The sequence below is a fragment of the Cervus canadensis genome, chromosome 2, assembly GCF_019320065.1.
Source record: "Cervus canadensis isolate Bull #8, Minnesota chromosome 2, ASM1932006v1, whole genome shotgun sequence".
Classification (NCBI taxonomy): domain Eukaryota; kingdom Metazoa; phylum Chordata; class Mammalia; order Artiodactyla; family Cervidae; genus Cervus; species Cervus canadensis.
In genome coordinates, this window is record NC_057387.1 from 27,523,339 (window position 1) to 27,538,705 (window position 15,367).

Below are 15,367 nucleotides of genomic sequence, written 5' to 3' on the forward strand. Positions count from 1 at the left end.
CCAGGAGTTGGTGATGGACAGGGAGGCCTGGCCTGCTGCAGTCCATGGGGTTGCAAAGAGTCAGACATGACTGAGTGACTGAACTAAACTGAACTGAAAGACAATAAAATAAGCTAATATTATGAAGAGTAATGGTAATAGTGGTAATATGGAGAGTAATAGTAATAGTGGGTACTTTTACTTTAGAAAAGATTTGTGAGGTGGTAACATTTGGGCTTGAATGATGAGAAAGTGTCAAATATCTAATGATTTGGGGAAACAGCATTCCAGGCAGAGGCAAGAGAAAAGGTAAGAATTCTGAAGTCTGAACAAATTTGCAATGCAGTGGCAGTGGATTAAAACATAGTGAATCAGGAGTTAGAAACTTAGCAGGGACTAGTTCATTTATGGCCTTGCAGATCATGGTAAAAGAGTATGGATTTTATTCTAAATGCAATTGGTTTTATTTTTAATTAAATTTGAAATAGGCTTTGCTCCATGCTTTTCTCTGGCTAATTGACAGAGCTAAAATGTTATGGTTATTACTTTTAGTGTGGAGTTTAGCCTGTCCACATAATTCTTCTGTTAAGTGCAATGTTGACATTTTAAAGAGAAGCATTATATTAAGCTTTTGCCTTACTTTTATTTAAATTCTAATAATTGCTATTCTTATATGTTATCCTCAAAAAATCACTTTAACTGTTTGGGGGCTTGCTGATGAATAAAAAAGTTTTGGATTGTGGTGTTCTTAAGTCTTATTTGGGGAACTTCCCTGGTGGCTCAGACGGTAAAGCATCTAACTGCAATATGGGAGACCTGGGTTCAATCCCTGGGTCAGGAAGATCCCCTAGAGAAGGAAATGGCAACCCACTCCAGTACTCTTGCCTGGAAAATCCCATGAATGGAGGAGCCTCGGAGGCTACAGTCCATGGGGTCGTGAAGAGTCAGACACAACTGAGCGACTTCACTTTTTCACTTTTTAAGTCTTATTTGCATTCCTATAGAAGTAATATTCTTTATGAAAGTTTTTGCTCTAACTTGTGTTTTCCTGTTCTGAAATTTTGAATGTGGATCCACTTGCCATTCACTATTACCATAATTTTATAAAGGAAATTCCCATTACCTTCTCTAGCTAGGAAAGACATAATATGAGAATAAAAACAGTCTTAAATCTTGAATCAATTAAAATTTATTCAAATTAAATAAAAATTTAAAAGAAATCTCTACATTGATCTAATCTTTCTCATTTCACAGAAAACTGACAAAAATCTCTCCATCACAGCTCCAAGAAAATATTATAAATGTGTAGAGGATACTTACTTTTGATTCTCAAATAGACTCTGGAAAAATATGCTTATTGGTAATTGTAAGGAAAAAAAACAACTATAATCAATTTCATTGTCTAAGTTTCTCAGAAATAAAAATTAGTATGATAAATAAACAAAAAAATACACAATTTTAAAATTCTGATTATTATTTCTTAATGGACTAAATATCTTCCCCAAGTCTGTGATTATCCTTTTGTATAGGAAATGATTTCCAAGTGACTTCACAAGCTTGTGATTTAATTAACTTCACGTAAAAAAAATAAACATGAAAACATTTTGGATTTTTTTACTTGGCTTCAAAGTTAATTTGAATAAATATTGTCCCCTTAAAATGTGATCTAAAAATGAAACCTATCTCTACCTAAAAATGAAACCTATGAGTACTTGTAGAAAAACTAAATCATTGAAACCAGTGATTTAAATCAAATTACTCCATCTCTTACTTTTTTTAAAGCTTGGAAGCTAAAATATATGCTTCTGGGTTTATACATATTTGCATTTTGTCTTAAATATAATTTGATATGAATTATGGATCAAGGGGGAATATAAAGGCAACTGAGCTGTATCAGAATAAAGATGATGAAATGGTTTAAGGTCTTACATGGTTTAAGGTCTTTAGAAGTTAAGAGTGATGGTAGAAATTGAGACCTTATTCTCATTAATAGGATTTGTACTTATAGAATTTAGTGAGACTATTATTTTTTACATTTCCCATTGCTGTGATATGAGACCTAATTCTACTTTTAGCCCAGCTTCACATGACCTTATTTCTAGTGCAAGAGCCCAGGGCAGTTCCTCCATAACATTAGATTAGAATATCAAACGGATCTATTGCTGGGGAGGAGAAATCTCAATTTAAGTTTTGGACAGAGGAAACAAAACAGCTAGTCTGATGTATTTACATTCCATACTTCCCAACAGAACACTCCACTTTCTAACAACTTCTTACATTGTTGTTCTGTGCTATTCATTCAACAAACTTTTGAAGGTTGTCTATGTCAGGCATTGTCAGGATAGAGCGACGCAAAGATGAATGTCACAGGCCCTGTTCTAAAGTATCACTAGCTAGTATAAATTAGCAAAAACAGAGTGAACTATGAAAGCATTAACAGTGAAGCCTGGGAAAGCTGTGGTGGAGCAGGTAAGCATCAAAGAGAAGGGGCATCTTGTGGGATTAGACCAATAGCAGAAGAGTTGGAAAAAACATCTTTGAACTTCGGAAGTCAGATACTACCTCCTCTTATAATCCAAGGTTACATACTCTCATAACACTGTGCACCTTTCCTTCATTGCAGTTATTTCAATGTGTATGTTCAGACTTTGGTTTTGTGATTAAATGATGCTAGACTGAAAGTTCCTTGAGGACAGCACCATGTCCATTTGTTGTTACTATTATACATCCCAGCAATGACACATATGAGATGCAGGACAAATAAGTGTTGAGAGGGAAAATAAAGTGGGTGGGCAAGTTCTCAGAAGCATGACTGGTCATTTTTTATCCAGTGTTCTCAAGTGAGAGAGCCACAGAATGTGAAAAGCATTCCTCTCACCAAAGGGGACTGCCTGATCTTTGGCAAGGTGTAATTCATTGAACTTTTCTGTGGTCAGAATTAACATTTCCCTCCTACCCTCTCTCCTTGTGAGATAAATCATCCATTTATCCTTATTTCAACCTTTTGGTTACTGATTCAGTCCCGTGGATCACACTATGAACACCTTCCAGTAACTAGAAAGGTCAGTTGAAGGAGTTTAATGGCCATGATACCTCGCTCACTCACTGTCTGTGGCAAGCAACACAGTTTATGGGAGATAAAGTTCTCACTTAAGGCGTTCAAAGTACCTTGCTAAAAATCTAACTCTATACTAAATAAAATTCCAGTCTAATGTAGCAGACAAGAAAGCCTCCAATGTGAGAAAAATGAAACTGCGGTTTGGGAACTTCTGGATTATTGCTGAGGAAGGAGAATCCTTTATATGACACTTCTGATACGTCCTCCAAATTGTTCTCCCTGGAGGTTCACCCTGGTCTCACAGCCTAAAGCATATTCAAGTTTGCAAAGATCAGAGACACTGAAAGTCACCCGACACCCCACCCCTTGCGTCCCAGTGGAGTCAGTAAACACAGATTGATTTCCGCAACTCAAGGGGGAGGGGATCTAGGGGAATTTAGACACCACCTCCGTTGTGGTTAAGCACAGCGCACTGCTGGCGTCATTCAGCCCTCGTGCGCAGGCGTACTAAGGATACACTCCCCCTCCCCTTCCTGTGCACGCGCTCGGAGCCTGCAACTCTCGCGAGAGAAGCGAGATTTATTCCTACGTACCGGGCCGTGCTGCTTATGGCGGCGCTGGAGAGGGGGCGCTGAGCTGTTGGGGTGAGTACGACCTCAGGGTCCAATTGCGGGTAGCAGGAAGCCAAGTCAAGGGCGGATGAAAAAATCAAGACAAACGGGAGAGACCTCTGAGTCAGGGTGGGCACTTCTAGAGCCTCGTGTAGATTACATTTCGCCCTGAGTCCCCACCCCGGGCTTTTCCACCCGTCCCCCGTTCAACTGTCTAGGCCTCAAATCAGGCAGCAGAGCCGAAGTGAAGATTGGAGGCCAGGCGGCAGCGCGTGGTGGTGCTGGTGACTAAAGTGGGGGGAGGGAGCGAAAATGGAGGCTCCGACCGCAGCCAAGATGGAGGCAGGGGTGCGGGGCTCGGGCGCGGAGGCTGCTGGGAGTTGTAGTCTGGCTGTTCCCCCCTCAGCCGCTTGGTGGGGGAAACGAGAACTACAAGTCCCGGCGGGCGGGGCGAGGGGGTGGTGGCGCGGTCCTTTGTGTGAGACTGGAAGAGCCGGAGGCAGAGGAGAGCGGCCTACTCTGACTCTGGACACTATAGTTTCTTAGCCATCACCTGCTTGCGGCTCTGCCTACCAGTAGCAGAGCGCAGTGCGGCAGTGGCCCTTCCTTTGTGTATGAACTGAGACCCCGCTCTATCTAAGTTGCTTAGAGACACCTCCATTCTTCGGCCACTTCTGGCACGGTAGCCCAGCCGAAGTGTCATCTTTATTGCCATTCACCCAGAGCTGTTTATCCTGGGTCTTAACCCTAGCTTCCCCGTCTAACCCTCTCCTTTAGCTTCTTGAGAAAGAGAACCGGCCTCTGAACTTAGGCACAGGGCTCTCACCCCTCTAATTCTAGGGTTAAAACAGACTCTTTTGAGAGCTCAGTGGCGTTCTTCTTACCACCTTCTCTGGTTCTTATGGTGTAAGAGCCTGGCCCATATTGTGCAATGAAAGACTTGACGTCGTCATTCTGTGTAGTTTTTTTAGAGCTCTGGTCGCAGACACTTCGAGGTTCTTACCATTCTATCCTGAGGAGGAGATCTTAGTACCACGGTTCTTTTTTGCCTTAAGGTTTTGCTTTGGAAACACTCGGATAGCTCCTCCGTTGCTTAACTTACAAGTAAGGCAGGGAACACTCTAAAATAGCCTTCATTCCGCAAATATAAAAGGCTGAACGTTGTTGTCCGAGGTAATTTCCTTGTTTTGCACCTAAAATGAGCGAAAGAATGTGGTCCTCTTAAACAGTTGGTAGGCAGGATAAAGCAGGAGGGAGGACGCCCAGAGATACTATGATAGTTAAATCTTGAAATATTTCCTGTCAGAGATTAAGCTTTTTATCAGGATGGTGTTAACTGGCAGCTTTTGACTAGAGCTATTAATCTGTAAAATGTAGTTATCAAATTATTGGCGCAAATATAAGTTACTCTGTTTCAAAACGCTGAGTAATTTTCTTGAGTTTCTAGAAGGCGAGCATTTTCAATACTACATTGAGGGCCAGTAAAATGCCTTGGTGTCATTTTGGTACTAACCATTATTGGGTATTCATGGTGTGGGTCAGGAGGGGGTTTATATACTTGAACAGGCATAGACTTGAGTCATAAAATCTTGAAAAATGTTCAACTTTGTGTTTTTTTTTTTCCTTTTAGCCATAGGCCCGAAATAAAAGAGATGGTAGTGGTTTGAGTGATTTTGCAGCTGCTCTGGATGCTTACCATCGAGATGAGTATTTATAGCAGCTGAGTTGAAAAGTAAAGTATTTGAGGCGCAGAAGATAGGTTTTCCTTTTTTGTAAATAAGTTCTGACTTAACAGGTATGACCTTTAGAGTTTGTTTGAAAATTCTGGTAAATTCCTACCAAATAAAAAATGAGAATGTGAAAACTGACTTGTCCTGCTTTATCCTACTCCTGTTTTCCCTCCTCTCCACTTAAAGATGTAGGGCCAACATTTTAAGATTATTTTTTTCTTTCAAATTGTAAGATACACATAATGGAATTTACCATTTTAACCTTTTTTTCAAGTGTACAGTTCATTAGCATTAAGTTCATTCACATTGTTGTGAGGACCATACTTTTAACAAGGTAGTTTAAAAATGGAAATGCTGTGTGGGCAGATTTTTAAGGAGTTGAATTTGAGGGCTGTATTACAAAATAAAAATCTTGATCTTGTTAAATAAATACAAGGCATTGATTTATCATCTTCTTAAAAAACAAAGTGGGAACTACTTCGAGACCTTTAACCCAGACTGTCTTGTGGAAAGCTCTAACTTGTAGGATTTTTCATAATAGAGAATTACAGCTAGAAGAATTAGAACTATTTTTTAAGACTTAATAGCTGGAATGTCCTCAGTGGTGATGTTGCTGTGTTGGGAGTAACTTGTTTTCTTGAATTCCATCATTTCTTGCTGTTAAATACTTTCTGCCAAATTACAGTTTTTAAAAATTTCTTTGTCTTGTATTGGAGTGTTTTCTGCTTGCATGTATGAGTGTCTAGTTAGAAAACTGAATAATTCAAAACTTTTTTTCCATTTAATTATGTTTTTCCTGTGCTACATTGTGTTCGAGAAACATAGATGTTTCTCTTGTGCTACATTTTTTATTAGAGGTATTAAACTGAGTATGGTGCATTGAAAGATTATTTGGGGAGCATTATATGTGCTTTTATACTGAGGTAAAACATTAATGTATAGTTGAAAATAAATTGATCAGCAATTTATTCACATTGAACCTATGGACTATCCATTGGTTTACAGTTGCGGCTGGTATATAACCAGTTAGTTGTTTGGACTTCTGCTTCTTGGATGTATTGATAGTAAGTGTAAACTGCCCATTGCAAACTCTTTCTATGGGCAAGTTTGCTAGGTACTGCTGCTTTTTATCAGCGAAGGTCTTTGCCCAATGGCCTTACATTTGCTCTTGTTTTACTGGGCATGCCAATGCCTTTTCCTGGTAATTAGTCTATACCTTCTCTGGCCAATGTGGTAGCCACTAGCTTTGTGTGGCCTTTGGGCCCTTGAACTGGGCACAGTTCTGAGAGTTGAAATGTGCTGAAATATAAACATTCAATTTCAAGGGATCTTAAAAGCATGTCGATTGTCTGTGGGAAGTGATGACATTTGGATTTGGCTAAATAAGATACTTAATTAAAATGAATTTTACTGGTTTCTTTCAGCATTAATATGATTACTAGGATATTTTTAAGTTGCATATGTCACTTGCACAATATTTCTGTTGGACAATGCTAGTCTGCACTGTTCTGATTTTTGTGTCTGGAGCATTTCTTCAGCTTCTTTCCACACTACCGTTTGTCCTATTTCAAAGTATTAGTGTATCATAAAAGAAGTTAAGTGATGGGAGGGTATAATTTTAAGTGTCTGGTAATAAGCACAATTGTTTTTACTACAGTGAACCTATACAAAAAGATAGTTGCAGCAATTTGATATTATTTCCACTCAAAATGGTGATGACTTAAGTTGTTTTGAGGTGGTTAATTAAATTTATTACTTTCCTTAGATCCCAAAGTGAAACTGAAAACTTATTATAAATAAAATTAAACTTGTCTTGAGTTACGGCATCAAGAAATATGAACTGAGGGGAAAAAAAGAATTATGAACTTCGGAGTTAAGGCAGGAATGAGTATTGGTCATATAAATCAACAGAGAACCTTTTCAGTTCCATGCTATTTGGGTCTTTGCTGTTGTTTTCAATGAAAGTAATTTGAACAGAGTGGATTAGGTAGAGAGACTGAAAGACTGGTTCATCATTTCTTTAGCATTCTTCCCAAGTGAATGCTGTACAGACTTGTGAGTATAATTTGTCAAAATGATAAACTAGGTTATATGGTAACATTTTAGATGAAGTAATGCTGTAAAAATGTACTGGTTCAACATATGTATTACTTTAGTACCTACTATGTGCCTGGCTTCGGCTAGCTCTTTGAGATAAAGCAGCCAACTGGAGGAGACAGTAAATAAGACAGGTCATGATAATTTTAAGGAAGGTGAAATAGGGCATGACTGTTTGGATATTCAGTTCAAGTAAAGGAATTGGCATTAATTGCTGAAACAGCAAGTCATAGTAGTTGATAATTAATGGTGATAGTGTTCCTATACAGAGCAAAGAGAAAGAAGTTCCTTATCTAGAGGTCAGGAAGACTCTCAGATCCACATTTAAATTGCTCCTTAGTTTTTGTGGGTTTTTGGCCACACTGCAGTATGTGGGATCTTAGTTCCCCGACCAGGAATCAAACCCATGCCCGCTGCAGTGGAAGCACAGAGTCTTAACCACTGGACCAACCACCAGGGAAGTCCCCTAGTGTTTTAAGTTAGCGTTCTGTATATAAGTGTCTGGGGCAGGGGGGACGGGGGGTGCTGTAGGGGGTACACTGAGGATTAAAGCAAAATGATTTGTCAGTACCACCCATGAATCTAATAATCTTGGCATGAGTGAATAGCCAGTTTATTTCAATTCCAGGTGGGTGTCTTTTTTTCAAAGAAGAGGTTACTTCTTGGTTGGATAATTAAGTCTATCCAGTTCAGTAAAAAAAAAATTTTTAAAGTTGGTAGAACTGTATACCAACTTGAATTGTCTTTTGCTTATTATCTATCATTGTCTTTTTGCTGTATTAGTTTCTGCTGTGGTAAGTTTAGCAGTACCTAGTAAGGTGCTAAAGGACGCTGTGATAAAGAAAGAAACTTGAGTTTGTCTCTCAGAAATTTGAAGCATATTAAAGGAACAAGATACATAAACCTGTAAACCAAGTGCAGAAATGATTTGGTACCAGAAAGAATGATGCCAGCAGTGGGAGTTAATGCCTCCTTTAGTGGGAATTAGGTAATCTGTGCTAGAATGGTCAAGAAAGGATTTTTTTTTTTTTTTTGTAACATTTAAGATGACAAAATATGTACTTTGTGGCGAGACCCATATGCACAGAGAGTAGAATTCAGAAATCTCCCAAGAGTTAAGTTTTAAGAATTAGGGAGGGAAATGTACCAACCTAGAAGACTTGGAGCTCAGAGGAAAGCTGTAAGTAGAACAGAACACACCTTGAATGTCGGTGGTTAAATGCTGGCTGGGAGTCAGACACCTTGGGGAGATGGGTGGAGGGGAAATACCCCAGTGCCCAGGGCCTAACCCGTTAAATTCCAACCTCGTGTTGGGAGCCAGGCTTTGATTCCCCACGCCACGCCCCCCAAGTTGTCCGAGTAGGTTGGATTTGCAGTCAGGATTAAGAAATTCCCATTTAGAGTGCTGGGAAAATCACTGAGGATTTTGGACAAGGAGATGAATGAGATGAAATTGGAATTTTAGGTAAGTCAGTCTGGTAGTGTTACATGACAGAATGTGGAAAGAGTTGATACTGAAGTTAGCAAATGTGTTGGCTGACTGGACACATAGGTCATTTAGAACAAAAAAATATAAAAGAAGTGTAAATCTATGGCTGATTCATATCAATGTATGACAAAACCCACTGAAATGTTGTGAAGTAATTAGCCTCCAACTAATAAAAAAATTAAAAAAAATATATATATATATATAAGATACCTTGAAATATTGGCAAGACTTGCACCTTTGGGTGTGTAGATGGAGAGGGAGGACTCAAGGATCATTACAGAAGTGGCCCTAAGTCAGGCCAGGCAAATTACTGTTTGAGTGGGGACTGGACATAGGCTTCCCAGTGATTTGAGAACCATTGCTCAAAGAAGTGTCTAGTCTGGGTAATAGGTGAATGATCCAAATAAAACTGAAAGATTGAACAAATGTAACATTTGATATTTGAAATTACAGTATGAAGTCATGGAATGTTTACCCAATGGCGGTAGATCAGCTGTTACTGAGTTTTCATTTTGCATTGTAGAAACTGAAATTCAGGGAGATTAAATAACTTTTTGTTTGTAGCATTTACTGGTGATTAGTACTGAGCTCTCCTCCTCTAAACTGTTTCACAGCTCTGACCTCACTTTGTAGTCATTCTGATTTCTGATGTTCTTCAAATATACTGTCCCATTTCTCAGCATATCTAAAACCAAATCCTCCTTTACTTTTCCCTGTATGTCATTTTGGTTAACAGCACCATTTTAGCCAACATTTGAGGCACTGCAAAATAATCATTTTTTTACAGCTAATAAAAGCACAATTTTGTGGTTTTATTTATATGTCTATTTCATTTCTCTTTTGTTTTCTTAATTGTTTCTCTTCTCAAGACATTTCTTACCTGCTTATGGCAACAACTCAAATGAGATGTCTGTTTCCTTCATGAAGTCATCTCATAGGATTTCAGGACTTCATACCATTTCATCAAGAACTAAGGCTCTCAAAAAAAAGAACTAAGGCTGTCTGTTTCTTGTTATATATCAAGTTGAAATGCTTCATAATCTGGCTCTGGTACATCTGTCACACCATATATCTCATTTCACTTTAACCCAGCACTCTGTTCTAGCCAGACTAGCCTATTGATTACTCTGAAACAGCAAACCACACTTGTTGTAACAGTCATTCACAAATAAAGCTCCCTTGATGTCAGGTATAGAAAATCATATACATGGTCTCTGCTCTCAAGGAACTTATGATTTAATTGCATATTCTGGTTTGGTTTATGTTATAGTTTATGCCTAGGATACTCAACTATTTTCTTTTTCTCAAAAATCTGCCTATTTCTCCTAATTAAGCTGAAATAATGCCACCTGTTTAAAAGCCTCTGACCATGTAGCTTTAATGTCCATATAGTGATGAATAAACCATAAGTAGTATTTCTCAAATAGTATGTCAATAGTAGATGTCCATGTATTAGTTGAACAAATTAATTTTTGACATTTTGTCCTATAATCTAATTTTTTCTCATGTATAACTCTGTTTTTCAACAGGAGTATAAATTCTCTGATGACAGGAGATTCTTTCGTATTTTCCACAGTTCATAACACAGTGCTAGGTAGTTATAAAACACTACACTAAGTAGAACATTTATATAACTGAATTTGTTTGTGGGGAGGGCATATCAATAAGGAATGCGAAATAATTTCAGGGTTTGAGTACAATACCACAAAAGGTATCCATTAACACTTGAGAGATTGCTTAAGTGATGAATGTGTGTGCATCCAAGTTTTCTGCATTGCTTGATTTGAAGTTAATGAGATGAGCTTTTCCCTCTACCTACCTTCTATCCCTGATTATTTACGTAATGTCTTAATTTCTTATCTCTAGTATGAAGTGTAACAGAACAGACTTTACCACCTGAAACTGCTGCTTCAAGTTCAGATCAGGCAAGGAACAAACCTCGAAACAACCAACAAGACCAAAGAAGAGTACACTTAAGTTGAAGACACAACACTTGATCTGAAACAAGAAGTTTGTGCCTACTCAACAGCTTTGAAAGAGCACTTCCCAACGCTGCTAGTAGTCTTTGTTTTCTTCAGTGCTGTACTGTGAGATTGCCCGGTGCAGCAGCAGTTGTATTCTTTATTAGCTTGATAGATCGTTTTCTCTCGCTCTTTTTTTTTTTTTTTTTTAAATACTAGCAACTTTCATTCTTTGAAACGTCTGCTGAAAAAGAAGAATCAGCAAATACTACTGAAAGTGCAATATTTGATTATCACTGCGAGGTAGGTTTATCGTTTCCTATTGGCAAGAGTTAGTTTATAATTCTGGATTTCCTAATTATTTGGTTAAGTATAAAATCTTAATCTACTCGCTTCTAAAAGTATTCTGAAAACAGTTTATATTTTTCAACTCTTGTCTGAAAATATCAACACTAGTTTATTTTATTTAACTTAATTGTCTTTTCTTAGATGAGGACAATATTTATGGCCAGAACTGGGATTTTTTTCACCCAAGATATTTATTCGTATATACAGATCTCTTGATTTATTGGTCTCATAGAAAGAGAACTCCATTGGTACTATTTAGAAATTAGGGCTTCAGAAAGGAAAGCCCTTTGCGGTCTTGTTTGAGGTAATCTTGGGTAAAGAAAATCTGCAGGAAAAGGGATGTTTGAAGGTGAGTAGTACTTTGTTAAGAGAGAGAAGGGTCTTTGGTAGAGATATAGAGATAACTGAATGAACCGGTTTGGGGAGATCTGAAAGCCCATGATGTATATTGAGTAGTCCATTATGAACAGAGTAGAGAATAGAGTTTTATGGGGCAGAGAGAGTAACTGGAAAGGGATGCTGGCTGGAGGGGTCTAAAGGGCCCACTATATTTGACTTTATTCTTCAGGAAAGATGTCAGCTGTTTATAAACGAGGACTAAATAGATTTTGTAGTTCAAACCTGAAATAGTTTATTAATTCAGATTTTAAAATTATATATTCACAAGTGTATCTTTAAAAGACAAATGGTACTGCTTTTAAGGGATAGGTTGACATTGGGGAGATGTGTTACAAACAGTGGACAGAGTGTAGGGAAGATAAAAGCTAGGGTAAAAGCTGAGAAAAAGGTATAGACACTGCATGTTTTAATGGTAGAAGTAATAGCGCTAGTGACCAGTTGAATGTGAAAATGAGGCTGGAGGGAATTAATTTAGTCTATCCAGTTGTCCAAGTTAGAAACCTTTGTTCATAGAAATAGAGAAGTTCAAGTGGGAACCTGTGGAAATCTATTTTGTATGTAAGATAATAATCTAAAGTTGAGAAAATATTGTAGTATGGAATGCTGAACAGTGGTTGTTGGGGGGAAGTAGGATTGTGAAGGGCAGTTCCTTTTAAATCTTTCATTTCTAGATTTTCTGAAATCAGAAATAAAGACTTGGGATTCAGAATGGAGTCATCACTTTATAGGTAATTCAGGAAGAAATGCCAAAGAGAAGAATGTTTAAAGAAATAGAGCTAGTCAGGAAGGAGTGCCAAGGAAGATAATTTCAGGGAGAACTTGGTAGTAATTCTTTTGTAAAATGCATGCTTCTCTGGTGGCTCAGCGGCAGACAATCTGCCAGCAATGCGGGAGGCGAGGGTTTGGTTTCTGGGTCCGGAAGATCACCTACAGGAGGAAATGGCTACCCATTCCAGTATTCTTGCCTGGGAAATCCCATGGATAGAGGAGCCTGGTGGGATACAGTCCATCGGTCACAAAGAGTGAACACGACTGAGTGACTGAGTGTGCATGCATTGATCAAATAAGATGGGGAGTGAAAACTGATCATTCTTAAGATGATTGTTTTACAAAAGCTTCATTACTGTTCCAAAAAGCACTTGGACCCATATCTACAATTTATTTAAAGGTTGAAAGCTTAATTGTGGTAATCACCTTACTATGGACCAGAATTATTTCTTAATTTAGAACTACCAGTAATACCAATTTATTTAAATTACCCATAAACAGACATTTAGTTACTTAGTTCTAAGGTTATTTTACCACTTGATTTTTCTCTTTGTTTCTTCTTCCCTCCTCCTCTGACTTTTTAAAAATAATTTTAGACTGCTGCCAATTGTGCTGAGCTAGATAAAATAATGGAGATTGAAATTGCACAGCTTTTATCTTTATTCAGAAGGGTAAAAGACAAGATGGTAGAGCTTTGACTGCCTTGACATGAATTGTAGAAATGGATTTTAAAGTAGAAGTGCTTTATGTTTAACCTAATCTTTGTATTCTTTTTACTCTGGTAAGCAGTTTAGTTTACGATACATAGGCTAAATACTAATATAGTAAATATTTACAAACAGATAAATGAGTGGGGGTATTGACATTAAAACATGTTCTCATTGTACAGTTGTGAATTCCAGTTAACAGGAGTGCAGCTAACGAAACAGATTTGGTAATGCAATAGACTACAGATTTTTTTTAATTTAATTTTTGTTGAAGTATAGTTGGTTTACAGTGTTACCTTAGTTTCTTGCTATACAGCAAAGTGAATCAGGCATGTGTATACATATATCCACTCTTTGATACAGATTGGCTCCCCATTAAATCACCACAGAGCACTGAGTAGAGTTCCCTGTGCTCTACAGTGGGTTCTCATTAGTTATCCATTTTATATTCAATAAATAGTAGTGTATATATGTCAATCCCCATCTCCCAATTCATCTCACCTTCCCTACTCTCTTGGTATCCATAAGGTTACTCTCTACATATGAGAACCACATTTAAGAGATGTTTGTTTTTTGTTTTTTTGTTTCTTTTTTCCTAAAAACAGTTTAAAGTAGTACAAAATTAGGAATGAATAAATATTGAAGAGTAGGATTGACCCTAAAAAGTACCAAGAAAGAATAAGGTTTTTAAGAAGTTTGATTGGCATGTTAAAGATATACATGGATTGTTTCGGTGAGTATTTTGATCAAGACGGATGACAGAAGGAAAGCAAAGCTAGGAACATTAAAAGAAAACTAACGCCCCAGTCAATAAGATGACAGGGTAACTTGCTGGAGTGTGCTAGTAGTTAATGGAGATCCATGACCAGGAACTTTACACGTCTTGATTAATTTTCACAGTCAGGTGTGCAAACTTTTGAGCTTGCTCTTCATCCCTATCAAAAGTCCAGGAGCCCAAAATAAAAAATTTTCAGTAAGATTTGACAGAGTATGTCATGATAGCATAGTGATCAGTATGCAGAAATATAGATTGCATAATAAACATTAAAAGACTTTGAATAATGGACTGATTTTCAAAGGGGTCTCCACATATATGCTGCCAGATTCTATCTTCCTTCCTTTTCAAGATTTAGCATAAGTAGTTATGTGAATATTTATGTATAAGCATCATTCCAGGCTTTTTGTATGAAGTAACTAACCCTAACTATTAGGTTAGTTTTTTTCTTTAGTAATAAATGATCAGTTATAAGAAATAGGAGAAGGAGAAACCTGATTTTACTGATTTATTAAGTAATATAGAAGATTTTTTTTTCCTAGTTATATGAAGTTACGGAAACTTCTTAGTCTACAGAATCAAGAAACATAATCACTCAGCGCTGTCTGTATTATAATATTGGTCACGGTACAATAAGAGAAGTAGTGACATGTACCTCAGTGGATGATTATTTAGAACATATCCAGAACACAGCAATTAGTCTGAAAAACGGTTGCATTCGGAAAACTGAAAGGAGCAGAGGAAGGAAGTTAAGGGAAGGTATGTTTAGATTAAGAAGACAGTCATTTTCTAAAACTGTTGTACAGTGAAATAGATTGGGGGTTTTTTGGTAAGAGTTTATTTGAACATTTATTGATTTCAGTCGGGCAGTGGCAAACTGAAAGTGGTAAGGTGTGCTCCTACGATGGGAGCAGGGGAGAAGACTTACAGAGAAGTGGAAGCAAGGACGTTATAATGGTCTGTAGCTTAAAGCCCAGTTGTCTGTGATTAGTTGACCTTGGTTCATTTTTGTTTGTTTTTTAATTTTTATTGGAGTATAATTGCTTTACAATGTTTAGATTTGTTATATCATCAAGTGAATCAGCTATATATTTAGAAATATCCCCTTTTGGATTTCCTTACTATTTAGGTCACCACAGAACATTGAGTAGAGTTCTCTGTGCCAGTAGGTTCTCATTAGTTATCTATTTTATACATAATATCAATAGTGTAAATATGTCAGTTGCATTCTCCAATTCATCTGACTCCTTTCCCCCTTGGTATCCATAGACTACCTTTTCTAAACTAATTCCTTTTCAGTGAGAGCCAAGCAGACTAGGTTAGGAAAAACGGAGAAACAACTCAAGAGATGTTGGAAGAAGAAAAAGTCTAAACTTGGACTTGGTAATATTCGTTTGTTGTGTTCACTACTATACAAGTAGAACCTCGAACAGCACTGCTGCATT

General features: G+C 37.5%; 1 protein-coding gene across 4 annotated transcripts in view; it reads left to right on the forward strand.

Moving 5' to 3' along the window:
- Positions 1–3,544: 3,544 nt before the first annotated feature.
- Positions 3,545–15,367, forward strand: part of CSDE1 (cold shock domain containing E1) — a 35,350-nt gene continuing 23,527 nt past the window's right edge. For all 4 annotated transcript variants that reach the window (XM_043459998.1, XM_043460006.1, XM_043460014.1 and 1 more), the window contains exons 1-2: positions 3,545–3,681; positions 10,831–11,228. The gene's annotated coding sequence lies outside the window, so the exon portion shown is untranslated. The remainder of the gene's footprint in view (positions 3,682–10,830; positions 11,229–15,367) is intronic.